At 51.8% G+C, this 15389-nt stretch overlaps 1 protein-coding gene across 1 annotated transcript in view; it reads right to left on the bottom strand.

Annotated features, from left to right (window-relative positions):
• The window catches only part of LOC147663874 (uncharacterized), a 41585-nt gene extending 26522 nt beyond the window's left edge, over nucleotides 1-15063 (bottom strand). The window contains exon 1 of the mRNA XM_086950135.1: nucleotides 14998-15063. The gene's annotated coding sequence lies outside the window, so the exon portion shown is untranslated. The remainder of the gene's footprint in view (nucleotides 1-14997) is intronic.
• Nucleotides 15064-15389: the final 326 nt, after the last annotated feature.

Below are 15389 nucleotides of genomic sequence, written 5' to 3' on the forward strand. Positions count from 1 at the left end.
TCCAGCCTGATATCCAGAGGCAGGAGGTTCCAGTGCTTAGCCGCTAAGGTGCTGAATGATCTGCCTCCCATTCTAGCTTTTTTGGGGCAGGCAGTTCTGAGCAGACCCATTCCTTTGGATCTGAGAGATCTGTTGGGTTCATACACAGATACCAGACCCGACAAATAGGCCGGTGCTCTGTGATGAATTATCTTATGGCACCAGAGCATGGCTTTAAAGACAATCCTCTTACTGATAGGTAACCAGTGGAGGGCTGCTAGAGAGGGGCGTGAAGGGGCTCGGCGGGGAAGCCTTAACACCAGGCGTGCTGCCGAATTTTGTAAAACCTGTAGTTTTTTAATGTTTTTCTCCGATGTACCCATGAGCAGCACATTGCCGTAATCTATCCGGGACGTTATCAGTGCCTGCGTCATGGTACGCCTGGAGTTGATAGGTAGCAGGTCAAGGGTGCGATTGAGCGTTTTCATCACCCCAAAACATTTGCCTACAGTTTTTTTTATGTGGCTATCAAAGGACAGCTTATTGTCAACCCATACGCCTAGATTCTTCGCCTCTCGTGTGGGAGAGGGCAGGGGTCCCAGGCAACTGGGCCACCACTCTGCCGTCCATTTGACCTCATTGCCTCCAATAATGAGGACCTCCGTTTTTGTCCCATTAAGTTTCAGACAATGCTCAGTCATCCAAGTGGCCAGTTTGGTCATACAGGCATTAAAGTTATCAGCTTCCTTAGATGGAGCTTGGGTCAGAGATATGAGAAGTTGCGTGTCGTCGGCGTAGGAGACAAGCTCCACGCCGAACGATTGCACCACCTCTGCCAGAGGGGCCATGTAAAGATTAAACAGGGTGGGACTCAGGGCAGAGCCCTGAGGGACCCCCTGTTCAAGCATCACCCTGTCTGAGAGGAAAGTCCCTCTTTGAACTTGGAAGCTCCTGTTAATCAAGAAGGATTTCAGCCATCCCAGTGCCTTGTTGGTAACTCCCGCTTTGTTTAGACACTGTAGCAAGATGGAGTGTGCTACAGTGTCAAATGCGGCACTGAGATCTAGCATGATGAGGGCCATGGTCTTTCCCTCATCTGCTCCCTCTCGTAAGGATTCAGTGGCCCTCAGGAGAGCAGTCTCCGTCGAGAAGCCAGATCTGAAACCCGACTGGGATTTATGGAAGACATTATGGGTCTCAAGATGTTCCATAAGTTGATTATTAGCGATTTTCTCCGCTAACTTGGCCACATAGGGTAGCAAGGATATTGGTCGTAGGTTATCCATTATGTCTTGGCTGATTTTCGGTTTTTTCTTGATGGGTAACACTATTGCCTGTTTCCATTCCTCCGGAAGGCAGGAGGTGGTAAAGGAGATTTGTAGTAAGTGCCTGAGGTGAGGTTCTAATACAGAGAAGGCTTCAGCTAAGATTTTCGGGGGCGCCGGGTCCCGAGGAGATCCCGATTTGATCTTGTTGCACAATTTAGACAGGACTTCATAAGAGGGAACTACAAAAGATTTAAGACATTCAGGTGTATTTACAAGGTTGTCATTTTCAGTGAAGTCCACGGCCGGCTCTATCTGTTTGGAGAAGCTAGTATAGATTTTGTTGATTTTACCTGCGAAGTATTGTGCAATATTATTACAAGATTCCACGGAATCATTTTGAGCGGGGGAAGTCACATCCACTATGGATATTTCTTTATATATCTGAAACAGTTCCCTGGAGGAATTGCCTGCTTCCATGATACGGGTGTGATAGTGTTCTGCTTTGGCCAGACGTACTGATTTATAGTATTCTCTCTGTGCTGTTTTATGTTGCATTTTAGTGTCTGCACAGAAGTTCTGGCGCCAGGCTCTCTCAAGTTTCTTACATGCCGTTTTCAAGGTCTGCAGTTCTTGGCCAAACCAAGGAGCAGCTTTTTTTGACCTCCTGGCATTGGACAGGGTGCGACTGGGGGCTGTGATGTCCAGGGCCTTAGTGACGATATTATTTAAATTCTTATTAGCTGCCTCACAGTCGACCCCTTTAGGAGGGCCTTCGTCTAGGGCGATTTGAATGAAAGAATCTAGAGAGAAATTCTTCCATTTCCTGCATTTGTATCGCAGGGATTGATGACGAAAATGCTCCGTTCTGTCAAGTTGGACTGTGATGGGAATAATATAATGATCCGACCAGGGTACGGGTATAGGATCAGAGGTATACACTCCCTGCCAATTTCCAAAAATGGGATCTAGTAGGTGTCCTAATTGATGTGAAGGTTCTTTATTTTTTAAATCTAGCTGAACCGAGTGCAGTTCCATTCGAATATCAGCAGCGTCTTTATCTGAGTGATCTTCAAAATGAGTGTTGAGATCCCCTAGCACTAATAGTCTGGATTTCCTTAGTGCTAGATGAGTTATAGCCTCCATTAGGGTAGATGTAAAATCATACAATCTACCAGGTGGTCGATATATCAGAATGCCTGAAATGGAATGGTTAGGACCAGTGTTGATTGTGAAGGAACCGGCTTCACTGTGATCAACCTGTATGTGTGCTAGGGAACAGACTAGAGGAGCTTTCGTGGCTATGGCAATGTCGCCTCCTCTGCCGTCCTTCCTATCCAGTCTAGATAGGGAATAGCCGTTGGGCATGGCCTGGATAATGTCCGGGTCCGAGTGATCATCTAGCCAGGTTTCGGTCAGGAAAAGTATGTTAAGATTTTGGTCTTCAAGTAGATGGTAGATTTCTAGAGCGTGTTTGCGTAGAGATCTACAATTTAGTAATGCTGCTTTGATGGTAGAACCCGTGCTGGTAGCTGGGTCTTGAAGGATGGGTTCAAAACTGCACCTCATGCATTTAGTTAGCGACTGGGCAAGCAAGGTATGTTTGCAAGCGGCAGGCGTGTCAGGTTGTAGTGCAAGTAAAGCATGTCTGCCATACCTTATGGTGGTTTGAGTCAAAATACCAGGGTCTGTGGCCCCGCGCCCCGTCCGGCCGCGGACGGGCGCAGACGGGCTGGACTTTGGCTCGACTTCGGCGCGCTTCCGGCGCGCCCGCTGCACGCGTCCGCTGCGCGGTTGCTGGCCCAAACACATTTATGCTGGAGGGAGGGGTCGCTAGAGCGCTGACCTCTGCTCCCTGAGCCCGGATGTGCAAGGCTCCTCCTCGCCCTCCGCATCAAACGTCCATGATTGGACGCGGCGGACAAGGGCGGGAGTAGGAGAGAGACTAACTGACAGGTAAATGCAGAAAATCACAATAACTGTGTCCGATTACCCCACACTGAACGTGTTAAAAAACAGATTCAATTACAACATTTAAAAGCTTTCGCTATTAGAACAGCGCGAACAGTGCAGTAACGCGGTTGTAAGCGCTGAGTGAATGGAGGCTGCCTCTGCCACCGGCAACACTCTTCTCCACAGCGCGTACCTTTTTCTGCTGGTTTAAATAAGCTATCCACCTTCAGCGTCGCTAGAGCGCTGACCTCTGCTCCCTGAGCCCGGATGTGCAAGGCTCCTCCTCGCCCTCCGCATCAAACGTCCATGATTGGACGCGGCGGACCGGGGCGGGAGTAGGAGAGAGACTAACTGACAGGTAAATGCAGAAAATCACAATAACTGTGTCCGATTACCCCACACTGAACGTGTTAAAAAACAGATTCAATTACAACATTTAAAAGCTTTCGCTATTAGAACAGCGCGAACAGTGCAGTAACGCGGTTGTAAGCGCTGAGTGAATGGAGGCTGCCTCTGCCACCGGCAACACTCTTCTCCACAGCGCGTACCTGTTTCTGCTGGTTTAAATAAGCTATCCACCTTCAGCGTCGCTAGAGCGCTGACCTCTGCTCCCTGAGCCCGGATGTGCAAGGCTCCTCCTCGCCCTCCGCATCAAACGTCCATGATTGGACGCGGCGGACCGGGGCGGGAGTAGGAGAGAGACTAACTGACAGGTAAATGCAGAAAATCACAATAACTGTGTCCGATTACCCCACACTGAACGTGTTAAAAAACAGATTCAATTACAACATTTAAAAGCTTTCGCTATTAGAACAGCGCGAACAGTGCAGTAACGCGGTTGTAAGCGCTGAGTGAATGGAGGCTGCCTCTGCCACCGGCAACACTCTTCTCCACAGCGCGTACCTGTTTCTGCTGGTTTAAATAAGCTATCCACCTTCAGCGTCACTAGAGCGCTGACCTCTGCTCCCTGAGCCCGGATGTGCAAGGCTTCTCCTCGCCCTCCGCATCAAACGTCCATGATTGGACGCGGCGGACCGAGGCGGGAGTAGGAGAGAGACTAACTCACAGGTAAATGCAGAAAATCACAATAACTGTGTCCGATTACCCCACACTGAACGTGTTAAAAAACAGATTCAATTACAACATTTAAAAGCTTTCGCTATTAGAACAGCGCGAACAGTGCAGTAACGCGGTTGTAAGCGCTGAGTGAATGGAGGCTGCCTCTGCCACCGGCAACACTCTTCTCCACAGCGCGTACCTGTTTCTGCTGGTTTAAATAAGCTATCCACCTTCAGCGTCGCTAGAGCGCTGACCTCTGCTCCCTGAGCCCGGATGTGCAAGGCTCCTCCTCGCCCTCCGCATCAAACGTCCATGATTGGACGCGGCGGACCGGGGCGGGAGTAGGAGAGAGACTAACTGACAGGTAAATGCAGAAAATCACAATAACTGTGTCCGATTACCCCACACTGAACGTGTTAAAAAACAGATTCAATTACAACATTTAAAAGCTTTCGCTATTAGAACAGCGCGAACAGTGCAGTAACGCGGTTGTAAGCGCTGAGTGAATGGAGGCTGCCTCTGCCACCGGCAACACTCTTCTCCACAGCGCGTACCTGTTTCTGCTGGTTTAAATAAGCTATCCACCTTCAGCGTCGCTAGAGCGCTGACCTCTGCTCCCTGAGCCCGGATGTACAAGGCTCCTCCTCGCCCTCCGCATCAAACGTCCATGATTGGACGCGGCGGACCGGGGCGGGAGTAGGAGAGAGACTGACAGGTAAATGCAGAAAATCACAATAACTGTGTCCGATTACCCCACACTGAACGTGTTAAAAAACATAACATCTAATCCTGGCTTTACCACTTTACCTAAAGATGCTTGTAGGAAATGGGACCCCCGGCCGGCCAGGGCTTGCGCCACAGCCAGTCAGAGACCGCCACCCCTATGTAAAAACAACCCCCTGCTCACCCATCTAGGTAACGCGGCGCGAGCAGTCAGGCCTATCTCGGAGGACATGTGTGAAGCATTTGCGCATGCACCCACCAACAACAACGTCCCGGGCCTCCCACAAAAGGAACTCCACACCAAATATATATATGCAAAGAATCTTTGTATTAGGAAGGACACATAGGAACATACACTTTACAATGTGCCAGGGGCACTGCAGGAGTTACAAGGGAAAAAGGGTACAGGGCAGGGCCAAGGGGCCCCTGCCGGGTGTAGACATATCAACTGGGAACTTCCTAGCACTAGCAGTAGAACCCACTCTGACCAAGAATCACATACATGGGACATCGGGTATTCAGGGGAGAAGGGACAAGGTACATAACACGACAGAGGCCCCCATCAGCAGGACAACACATGATAATTCTCCGCATCACATTGATATTGGTCAAGAGCATTCCCCAGGCCAGCTGGCCTTTCTGGGACAAGGGCACCCCACAGTCTCGATGTCCAGGGCAGGCTGCTGGTAGCCTACACTCAACCTAAACGTGGCGGCTGCCCACGAAGTGCTGGGCAACCGTGGATGATGGGGACATCACGTAGGAGCCTCGCAGGCTCGAGAGGGCAAGGGACAATGGGGGAGCCCCTCGGGGCTCGGGTTACTGGGACCCGGGGTGGAGCCTCCTGGGCTCAGGAGGAAATGCGCCAAATGGGAGAGCCCCTCTGGGCTCGAGAAGCCAGGGGCCACGTGGGAGCCATCTCGGGGCTCTTAGGACAAAATAGTGGGCGGAGCCTGGCAGGCTTGTCTGAACAGCGGCCAAAGATGGAGCATCTCGGGGCTCAGGACCAGATATGGGCAAGCGGGGTCCCCCTCGGGAGACCCGGCATCACTGGGGGCCCCACAGGCCCAAAGGCACATCAGACGGTCGTTGGAGGGGAGGGGCGGGCACCGACAATGTGCCCCGACGCCCCCTCCTCGTAGCTGCACTCACCGGGTCGGGTGGCAGCCGTTGGAGGGGATCTCCTGCTCCATGGAACCCTCCAGGCGTGCGGGCGGCCTTTCCTTTTCTCCCCGGGCTCGCCTTCGCTCGGGGATCTCCCTCTCTCTTCGGGGGAAGCCTCGCTGCCGGCCAGGCGGGGACGCCCTCAGGGCCGGGCCAATCCCTGCGCGGCCCCGTGATGACGTCCCGGCGGCCAGGACCAATCAGCGGACAGCAGTGCTCTCTCCAGGGCCGCCAATGGTAGCGCGGCCCTGGGTAGGAAGGCGGGAGCAGCGCCTCCCCGGCTAACTCCGGGCTGCAGCGGTGATCACGGGGGAAGTGACGGGGGCCGGGCTCCCTCGATCATGTAGCGAGGGCGGGGGCAAGCGAGGTAGGCACTCGCTGGGGGCTCGGGCCCCCTCACACGAACGGCCAATTGCCGGGTGGCACCGGCTGGTGAAAGATAGCGCTCCCAGCGCTAGAAACCTCAATGAAGCGCCCCAAGGCGCTAGGCCAGCAGGAGAGCGCTCCCGAGCGCTCGAAGCATAGATGAAGCGCCCAAGGCACTAGGACAGCAGGAAAGCGCTCCCAAGGGCTAGTGGCATAGAAAGCAGAGTCCATAGGAAGTCCAGGAAGTCCGTAGTTCAGGAGCAGAGCAGGGCCCAGGGAGGCACGCCCTTCCCTGAGCCCAAGCAGCAGCACGACCCTGGCAGGGTCCCAAGCAGGAAGAAGAAGAGAGAGAGAAGAGGGCCCACCCTCCTTTTATACATGAGCTCCCTTTGTCTCCAAAGGGGCAGGCAGGGAGAGAACCAGCTAGAACTGGTTATAAGGAATTTCTTGTTACTGGCCAGGCTAGGGACACTGGACGCACCCCAGGGGGGTGGGGCCAGCCTAGTGGGGGAAGGCCCAGCCGGCTTCAGCCAATCATACGCCAGCACACCTACTGCACAAACGCACCAAGGTCTAGAAGTGGCACTTCCCTTCTAGTCACACACATGCCGCATACATCATCTTGTAGCATTCAACCTCACGAGCGCACACATACCAAACTCGACCCGGGCACGCCCCACGCATCAGGGACTACCAGAGCCACATACATTCCCCATGCATCCCTATGGGAGGCAGGTCTCTCTCACCACACACACACTCAGAAGGGGAATCACCATTCCCAGGTCACATATAACAAGCACAAAACTTCAGGGGTGGACCTGCCAGATGGGCCAAGTCCAACACATGCCCCTCCCAGCCCAAACGCAGGGCAGACCAATCACTACCGTGATGGACTTCCCTGCTGCAGGGCGATAAAAAATGGACGCGGCTCGCACTGCCGGACACTCTCCAGTTCTACGCCCCATGGACCGATAGACATACACAGACTAAAAATAATAAAAATTAAAAAAAATTAAATTAAAAAAAATGAAGACATAGGCCCAACCAGGCTACCCACCTGGTACTCCTTAGTTGTCCATGACTAGGACCAGGCCCTAAGCCATCCAGATACCACTGGTCCCTGCTAATCCGAAGTGGGGGGCGGTACCCCTGGCCCACAATAGCCATTCTCCACTCCCGTTCTCAGTGTAGCCATGACTACCACTGTTCCTTCCACCTAGGGTCCACACCCTCAGGCTTGCCAGAGGTCACGTGCAAGAATGCCCCACCCTACCTCTACTTCTGAGGTTCCGCGTTCTCCCAGGAGAAACACCCTCAGAACACACTTTCCTACTAGTCTTGGAACTTCCTCCCTCCACTGGTCTTCCACCTGGGAACTAAGCGTTCAGCTCTCCCCAAGGCAAGCTGCGGCCGAGCCAGTAGGTCTTCCTTGTCCGGGATACAACTTAACATAAATTCAACAAAAATGAGCCGCGGCAGCGCCAGCAGGTCTCAGTGTTCAGCTCTCCCCAAGGCAAGCCGCGGCAGCGCCAGCAGGTCTTCCTTGTCCGGGATACAACTTAACATAAATTCAACAAGATGAGCCGCGGCAGCGCCAGCAGGTCTCAGTGTTCAGCTCTCCCCAAGGCAAGCCGCGGCAGCACCAGCAGGTCTTCCTTGTCCGGGATACATCTTAACATAAATTCAACAAGATGAGCCGCGGCAGCGCCAGCAGGTCTCAAGGTTCAGCTCTCCCCAAGGCAAGCCGCGGCAGCGCCAGCAGGTCTTCCTTGTCCGGGATACAACCTAACCCAAATTCAACAAGATGAGCCGCGGCAGCGCCAGCAGGTCTCAGTGTTCAGCTCTCCCCAAGGCAAGCCGCGGCAGCGCCAGCAGGTCTTCCTTGTCCGGGATACAACTTATCATAAATTCAGCCAGGGCGACACCTGACGCCTAAAACACATTCAGCGGGGTACGGAACACATGATGCATCCAACACATTCAGCGGGGTAAGGAAGGACACTATTATCGTTGATTCAGCAAGCTCCCCATCCCAGAGAACTTACACTCCATTACTCAGCACACCTCAACATTCATCCACACACCGTCCCCTAGACTGGTAAGACAGTTTTCCACCGCCCCTAATTCCTCAACCTGACCCTTGTGGCACAGGTACCATTACTCTAAGGAAGGGACAAGGACCATACACACTTGAACACAATTACGCAACTACTACTGGATCCCACCCTTCTGGTGAATCCAGAAAACCATATTGTACTAGGGAGATTATTTACCCTCCCAAGCTAGGGACACCTAACTCACAGTGTATACACACACATTTTTCCACAGAGCGGACATTTAAGTAACCTTTAAAAACTTTCCACAGAACGGGGATTTCTATTAATCTAAAACATTTCCACAGAACAGACATTTTTAGCAACCTGACCTGACCCCATGTGGCACAGGTACCATTACTCTAGGGAAAGGACAAGGACCATACAAATTTGAACACAATTACGCAGCCACCACTGGATCCCACCCTTCTGTAAATCCAGAAAACCATATTGTACTAGGGAGACGATTTACCCTCCCAAGCTAGGGACACCTAACCAGAACACATTTTTCACAGAACGGACATTTAAAGAACCTTTTAAATACAATAATCTCCTTTCTTTGCGACCATTCACAATGCAGAGTTTTGTAGGGAGGCCAGTTATCGTTGTGGTACTACGCAAACACAAGTGCAGATCCCACCGCTGCCACCAGTGTAGGAAATGGGACCCCCGGCCGGCCAGGGCTTGCGCCACAGCCAGTCAGAGACCGCCACCCCTATGTAAAAACAACCCCCTGCTCACCCATCTAGGTAACGCGGCGTGAGCAGTCAGGCCTATCTCGGAGGACATGTGTGAAGCATTTGCGCATGCACCCACCAACAACAACGTCCCGGGCCTCCCACAAAAGGAACTCCACACCAAATATATATATGCAAAGAATCTTTGTATTAGGAAGGACACATAGGAACATACACTTTACAATGTGCCAGGGGCACTGCATGAGTTACAAGGGAAAAAGGGTACAGGGCAGGGCCAAGGGGCCCCTGCCGGGTGTAGACATATCAACTGGGAACTTCCTAGCACTAGCAGTAGAACCCACTCTGACCAGGAATCACATACATGGGACATCGGGTATTCAGGGGAGAAGGGACAAGGTACATAACACGACAGAGGCCCCCATCAGCAGGACAACACATGATAATTCTCCGCATCACATTGATATTGGTCAAGAGCATTCCCCAAGCCAGCTGGCCTTTCTGGGACAAGGGCACCCCACAGTCTCGATGTCCAGGGCAGGCTGCTGGTAGCCTACACTCAACCTAAACGTGGCGGCTGCCCACGAAGTGCTGGGCAACCGTGGATGATGGGGACATCACGTAGGAGCCTCGCAGGCTCGAGAGGGCAAGGGACAATGGGGGAGCCCCTCGGGGCTCGGGTTACTGGGACCCGGGGTGGAGCCTCCCGGGCTCAGGAGGAAATGCGCCAAATGGGAGGGCCCCTCTGGGCTCGAGAAGCCAGGGGCCACGTGGGAGCCATCTCGGGGCTCTTAGGACAAAATAGTGGGCGGAGCCTGGCAGGCTCGTCTGAACAGCGGGCAAAGATGGAGCCTCTCGGGGCTCGGGACCAGATATGGGCAAGCGGGGTCCCCCTCGGGGGACCCAACATCACTGGGGGCCCCATAGGCCCAAAGGCACATCAGACGGTCGTTGGAGGGGAGGGGCCGGCACCGACAATATGCCCCGACGCCCCCTCCTCGTAGCTGCACTCACCGGGTCGGGTGGCGGCCGTTGGAGGGGAGCTCCTGCTCCATGGAACCCTCCAGGCGTGCGGGCGGCCTTTCCTTTTCTCCCCGGGCTCGCCTTCGCTCGGGGATCTCCCTCTCTCCTCGGGGGAAGCCTCGCTGCCGGCCAGGCGGGGACGCCCTCAGGGCCGGGCCAATCCCTGCGCGGCCCCGCGATGACGTCCCGGGAGTCCCGGCGGCCAGGACCAATCAGCGGACAGCAGTGCTCTCTCAAGGGCCGCCAATGGTAGCGCGGCCCTGGGTAGGAAGGCGGGAGCAGCGCCTCCCCGGCTAACTCCGGGCTGCAGCGGTGATCACGGGGGAAGTGATCATGTAGCTAGGGCGGGGGCAAGCGAGGTAGGCACTCGCTGGGGGCTCGGGCCCCCTCACACGAACGGCCAATTGCCGGGTGGCACCGGCTGGTGAAAGATAGCGCTCCCAGCGCTAGAAACCTCAATGAAGCGCCCCAAGGCGCTAGGCCAGCAGGAGAGCGCTCCCGAGCTCTCGAAGCATAGATGAAGCGCCCAAGGCGCTAGGACAGCAGGAAAACGCTCCCAAGGGCTAGTGGCATAGAAAGCAGAGTCCATAGGAAGTCCAGGAAGTCCGTAGTTCAGGAGCAGAGCAGGGCCCAGGAAGGCACGCCCTTCCCTGAGCCCAAGCAGCAGCACGACCCTGGCAGGGTCCCAAGCAGGAAGAAGAAGAGAGAGAGAAGAGGGCCCACCCTCCTTTTATACATGAGCTCCCTTTGTCTCCAAAGGGGCAGGCAGGGAGAGAACCAGCTAGAACTGGTTATAAGGAATTTCTTGTTACTGGCCAGGCTAGGGACGCTGGACGCACCCCAGGGGGGTGGGGCCATCCTGGTGGGGGAAGGCCCAGCCGGCTTCAGCCAATCATACGCCAGCACACCTACTGCACAAACGCACCAAGGTCTAGAAGTGGCACTTCCCTTCTAGTCACACACATGCCGCATACATCATCTTGTAGCATTCAACCTCACGAGCGCACACATACCAAACTCGACCCGGCACGCCCCACGCATCAGGGACTACCAGAGCCACATACATTCCCCATGCATCCCTATGGGAGGCAGGTCTCTCTCACCACACACACACTCAGAAGGGGAATCACCATTCCCAGGTCACATATAACAAGCACAAAACTTCAGGGGTGGACCTGCCAGACGGGCCAAGTCCAACAATGCTGGAAATAAACACCAAATGTTACTTCTCGACAGGGCCACTATACAGGTTCTTATTCTGGGATTGTAGTCCCTCGGCCTCTCCCTCACGATCTCCACCACCCCACATGTGGTTTATTGCACTAGGAAACTGTGCAACCAGGAGACTCTGTGTTTAACCCTGACCTACAATTTGTAAAATAGTGAGCTTCAGGAGTTACTAAGTACATTTATGCCTCTCCCCCCATTTATGTCCAAGATCGGGGTATTTACAACCATCCTAAAGTTGTAAGTAAAACTGTGCTTTTAAAAATGGGCCCAGGCTGTGGTGATGTGTCTTTAACTAAAGATTCCTTCCAGCGGCTCCTGGAATGTTGTTGTTGATGCATCGCCAGGAGTGTTGTTGATGCGTTGCCAGGAGTGTTGTTGATGCGTTGCCAGGAGTGTACCCGACAGTTACGTTCCTGGTGCAGTTGGGTGAGTGGTGAATAAATCTTACCCTTAGCCTACCGATGACACGAGAGTTTGATTACCACATAGACATTGCTGGGGTGGGGGGTACAGAGAGCCCACTCTCATGGACTATTCACCAGAATGTAACATGGCCAAGTAATAACCTTTGGAAAAAGTAGTTCTGTGTTCATCAGACTTAAACTGTTTAGTACTAGGCAAATCCTCCTCTTTCTGTGCCTCTGTCCCCTTATCTGACAATGTATGTACCTAGAAGGAGGCTGGATGGAAGAAATAAACATGAAAGCCACCTTCCCAGCTCAAACCACCAGCATGGATTTCATTCACTCGTTCGGAGCTGCTTAACTGCAGGTCTCCGCACTGCATATCAGCATCTCTAAAGGCAAACACTGTTGAAGCAAAAGGAGGGGGAGAGTCCTATGATCCTCTAGAGCCTAGGCCGCTCACTAGAAAACAACCACGAAGGACAGGACAGGACGCTAATAGGATAAACCGATCCAACTCAAATATGAGGTCAACGTATTATTTATCGCCTTAATGGTGCAAAAGTCACTCTGGAATGAAATCAATACTATTCGAATAATCAATGTTCGATTTATAATAGAGGCATTGCTGTGCTGCAATAAAGGAAATCAGCGGCAACAATAGCTATTCTCACAACAAAGTGTACTTATTTCAAGATAGGTTTGCATATTTTACAAGAAGGGGATAAAGCGACAACTGATAGACAACATTATAAAGCTTATCGACTTGCCTTATAAAGGTTACTGGTACTTTTAGAACCACACAAAGGTTAAGGAAAAGCAGAAGTATCAAGTTAGACAGTGTATCCGCAATGATGAACAATAACCCCTTATTAATAGTGACCACATAACAACAGTCTCCAGGTAGGAGTGCCTAATTACAAAAGACCTGCTAATACGGTGAACGACTACAGTGACTATGACATTGGTCTATCAAAACATTTGAACTCTGCGTTTGTTCTTTTCATTAGGTGTTGATCCTGGAAGATATAGGCTGATGGGTTTCGGGCTTGTGCTTTATGCACGCTTCAGGAATTTGCAGAACGAATGTCACCCAAACATCGCACCATTTGAGGAGGCCTTTGGGGTGAGAGATGGTCGCCTAAAATGAAGCGCCATGATAAAAGAACTGTTCGAAGAAGCACTGGGGTTACCAGCTTCTCAAAAGGGCATGTCCTCTGTTTAGATAGCTGTCTAGAGGGCCAGAGACCTGGGTGGGGCCATCAATGTAAGCAATTGCCCGGAACCGCCATGGTAACTTATAACTCCTGGGTCAGTTTGCTTGTTTGGTGGCTGCAAAGAATCGTAGTATGCTGATATGGTTGGGTTGCTAACACGATCCACAAACTGGCATGTGGACACTCACTTCGGGATCCTTGCTGCCTGGCAGCTCCTGCCACCCAACGAGCAGGACTTTTATAGCTGAGATGTGTGCACCCAGCCAGGCTGTTCCAGTTGTGCTGGCATCACCGAGCTGCACTAGATGAGTGCAGACAATGGAGCAGACCACCCGAGGGTGCGACAAACCTGGAGGTTCACGGTGACAAAGAGTAATTCGTTTTAAGATTACTGTGAGGGTGTTACCAGTACTTCTTTAATGCAGTATTTTCATGGAAACCTTAAAAAAAGGTTAACACTAGCCACAGTATGATTGCGGTAACTAAACATGTAACATCTGATAGCACAGTAAGAATTTACACTTTTTCTCTTTTTACAAATTAGGCTCGACTGATCTTATACTCTGTACAGCCCATCCTATAATTTGTGTAGCCTATTTTATATTTAGTTTAATTCTTTCTTTAAACTATTGGCTTTCCTATTCAAAGTGCTGTCTCTCATAGGCAGACGTCACAGCACTGTAAAAATATACAAGTCACTATTCCCTAGTGCACCAACCAGGATTCAAATTAGCGACCCTCCAGTTTGAGAAGAAGACATCAGAAATTATAACACTAAGCCCAGTGCCCCAGGTGATCTGAATGGCGTCTGAGTTGAGCCCATTTACGTAAATGCAGGCCACAGGCTGTGTGCCCAGCAGCTTCATACGTGATCTCAAACTCCCTGACATACCAAGCCGCCTAAACGTCTCGATCATAAAAGGCTACTCCAGGGAGTCAAACGCCTTATCGGCATCAGCTGACTTCATGTTTGGGTTTACCTAATGCAGCACTGCGAATATCGTCGATAGATGAACCGCTGTGGATTTATGTGGGACAAATCCCAACTCTACATGGGAGATTATTTTCTCTAGTAGGAGGGATAGCCGAGTCGCATCACCTCAGGCAGGAATTTATTATCACTATTACGCAGTTGCAGAGGGCGATTAGATGTACACTTACAGGGTCTTTTCCAGGCTTAGGGGGCACTGATATGACTGCATCACTTATAGACGCCAGCGACACACCGCCCTTCAATGCCTCGGCATAGACCTCCTGGATAGGCCGCACCTCGACTGAACCCCCGGCCCAGGCCAGGCCTCAACTCCTCTTCACTCCCTGAACAGGTCTCACCTCCTCAGCACAGTACAGGTCTCACCTCTGCTGCACCCCCTGGACAGGTGTCAGGGTGCAGGAAAAAGGAATCAAAGCTCTTCTTTGTCTCGCAGTATCTGCCATTGAACCGGCATTGCAAAGATCACCCGCTCGCAAAAGGTCACGGGTGATTATAGCACGGACCCGGGCATTCTCCCCCAGTACTACCAACAGGGAAGACTGCGGTGGAATTTGTCGGTCTAGTCCTGAGTTCCTGGACACGGGCATGAGGTCTAGACCAGCTGTGAAGTGCGCCGGTTGATTTTAGAACCGAGGCACTTCACCAACGGATTTTCAGAGATTAGTCACGTTCTTTCTGTAGTCTAGTTTGATAGAAATAGTGCAATTTTGTGCCAGGCTTAGGCGCAGGTTCGGTGCGTCGGTTAGTTAGTTCGATAATTTAGAACTAGAGAGAAATACCAATTTAATGTAAATAGGAAAAAAGAAAAATAAAGAGAAGATTTAATACTTACCCATTGAATACTTCAGCTCCTGATTTCTTCGTCGCTTGGTTGGCAGCGGAGGCTCCAGAAGGTTTCTAAGGGAGAAGAAAGAAGAATTCAGAAAATAAGAAAGTAAGGCAGAGAGTGAATGAACGAATGAGTGAAAAATAATAAATGAACCCACAGAGTTAAAGGGTGCTAAAATGTTGTTTATAATGCAGGTTACCAAAGAATAAAGGCCCACATGCATCAAGCACTTTTTCATTCGCAAACGGTGCGATTCCTTAAAATCGGCCGTTTGCGAATGCAAAAGTGCTTTTTGGGATGCATGAAGCAATTTTAGAATTCGCAACATTGTTGCGAGTTCTAAAATTGCGGGTGCTTTTAAGAAGTCGCAGATGTGCGACTTCTTAAAAGCAATG

Source organism: Lissotriton vulgaris, unplaced genomic scaffold (assembly GCF_964263255.1).
Source record: "Lissotriton vulgaris unplaced genomic scaffold, aLisVul1.2 SCAFFOLD_1931, whole genome shotgun sequence".
In the NCBI taxonomy this organism is placed as follows: domain Eukaryota; kingdom Metazoa; phylum Chordata; class Amphibia; order Caudata; family Salamandridae; genus Lissotriton; species Lissotriton vulgaris.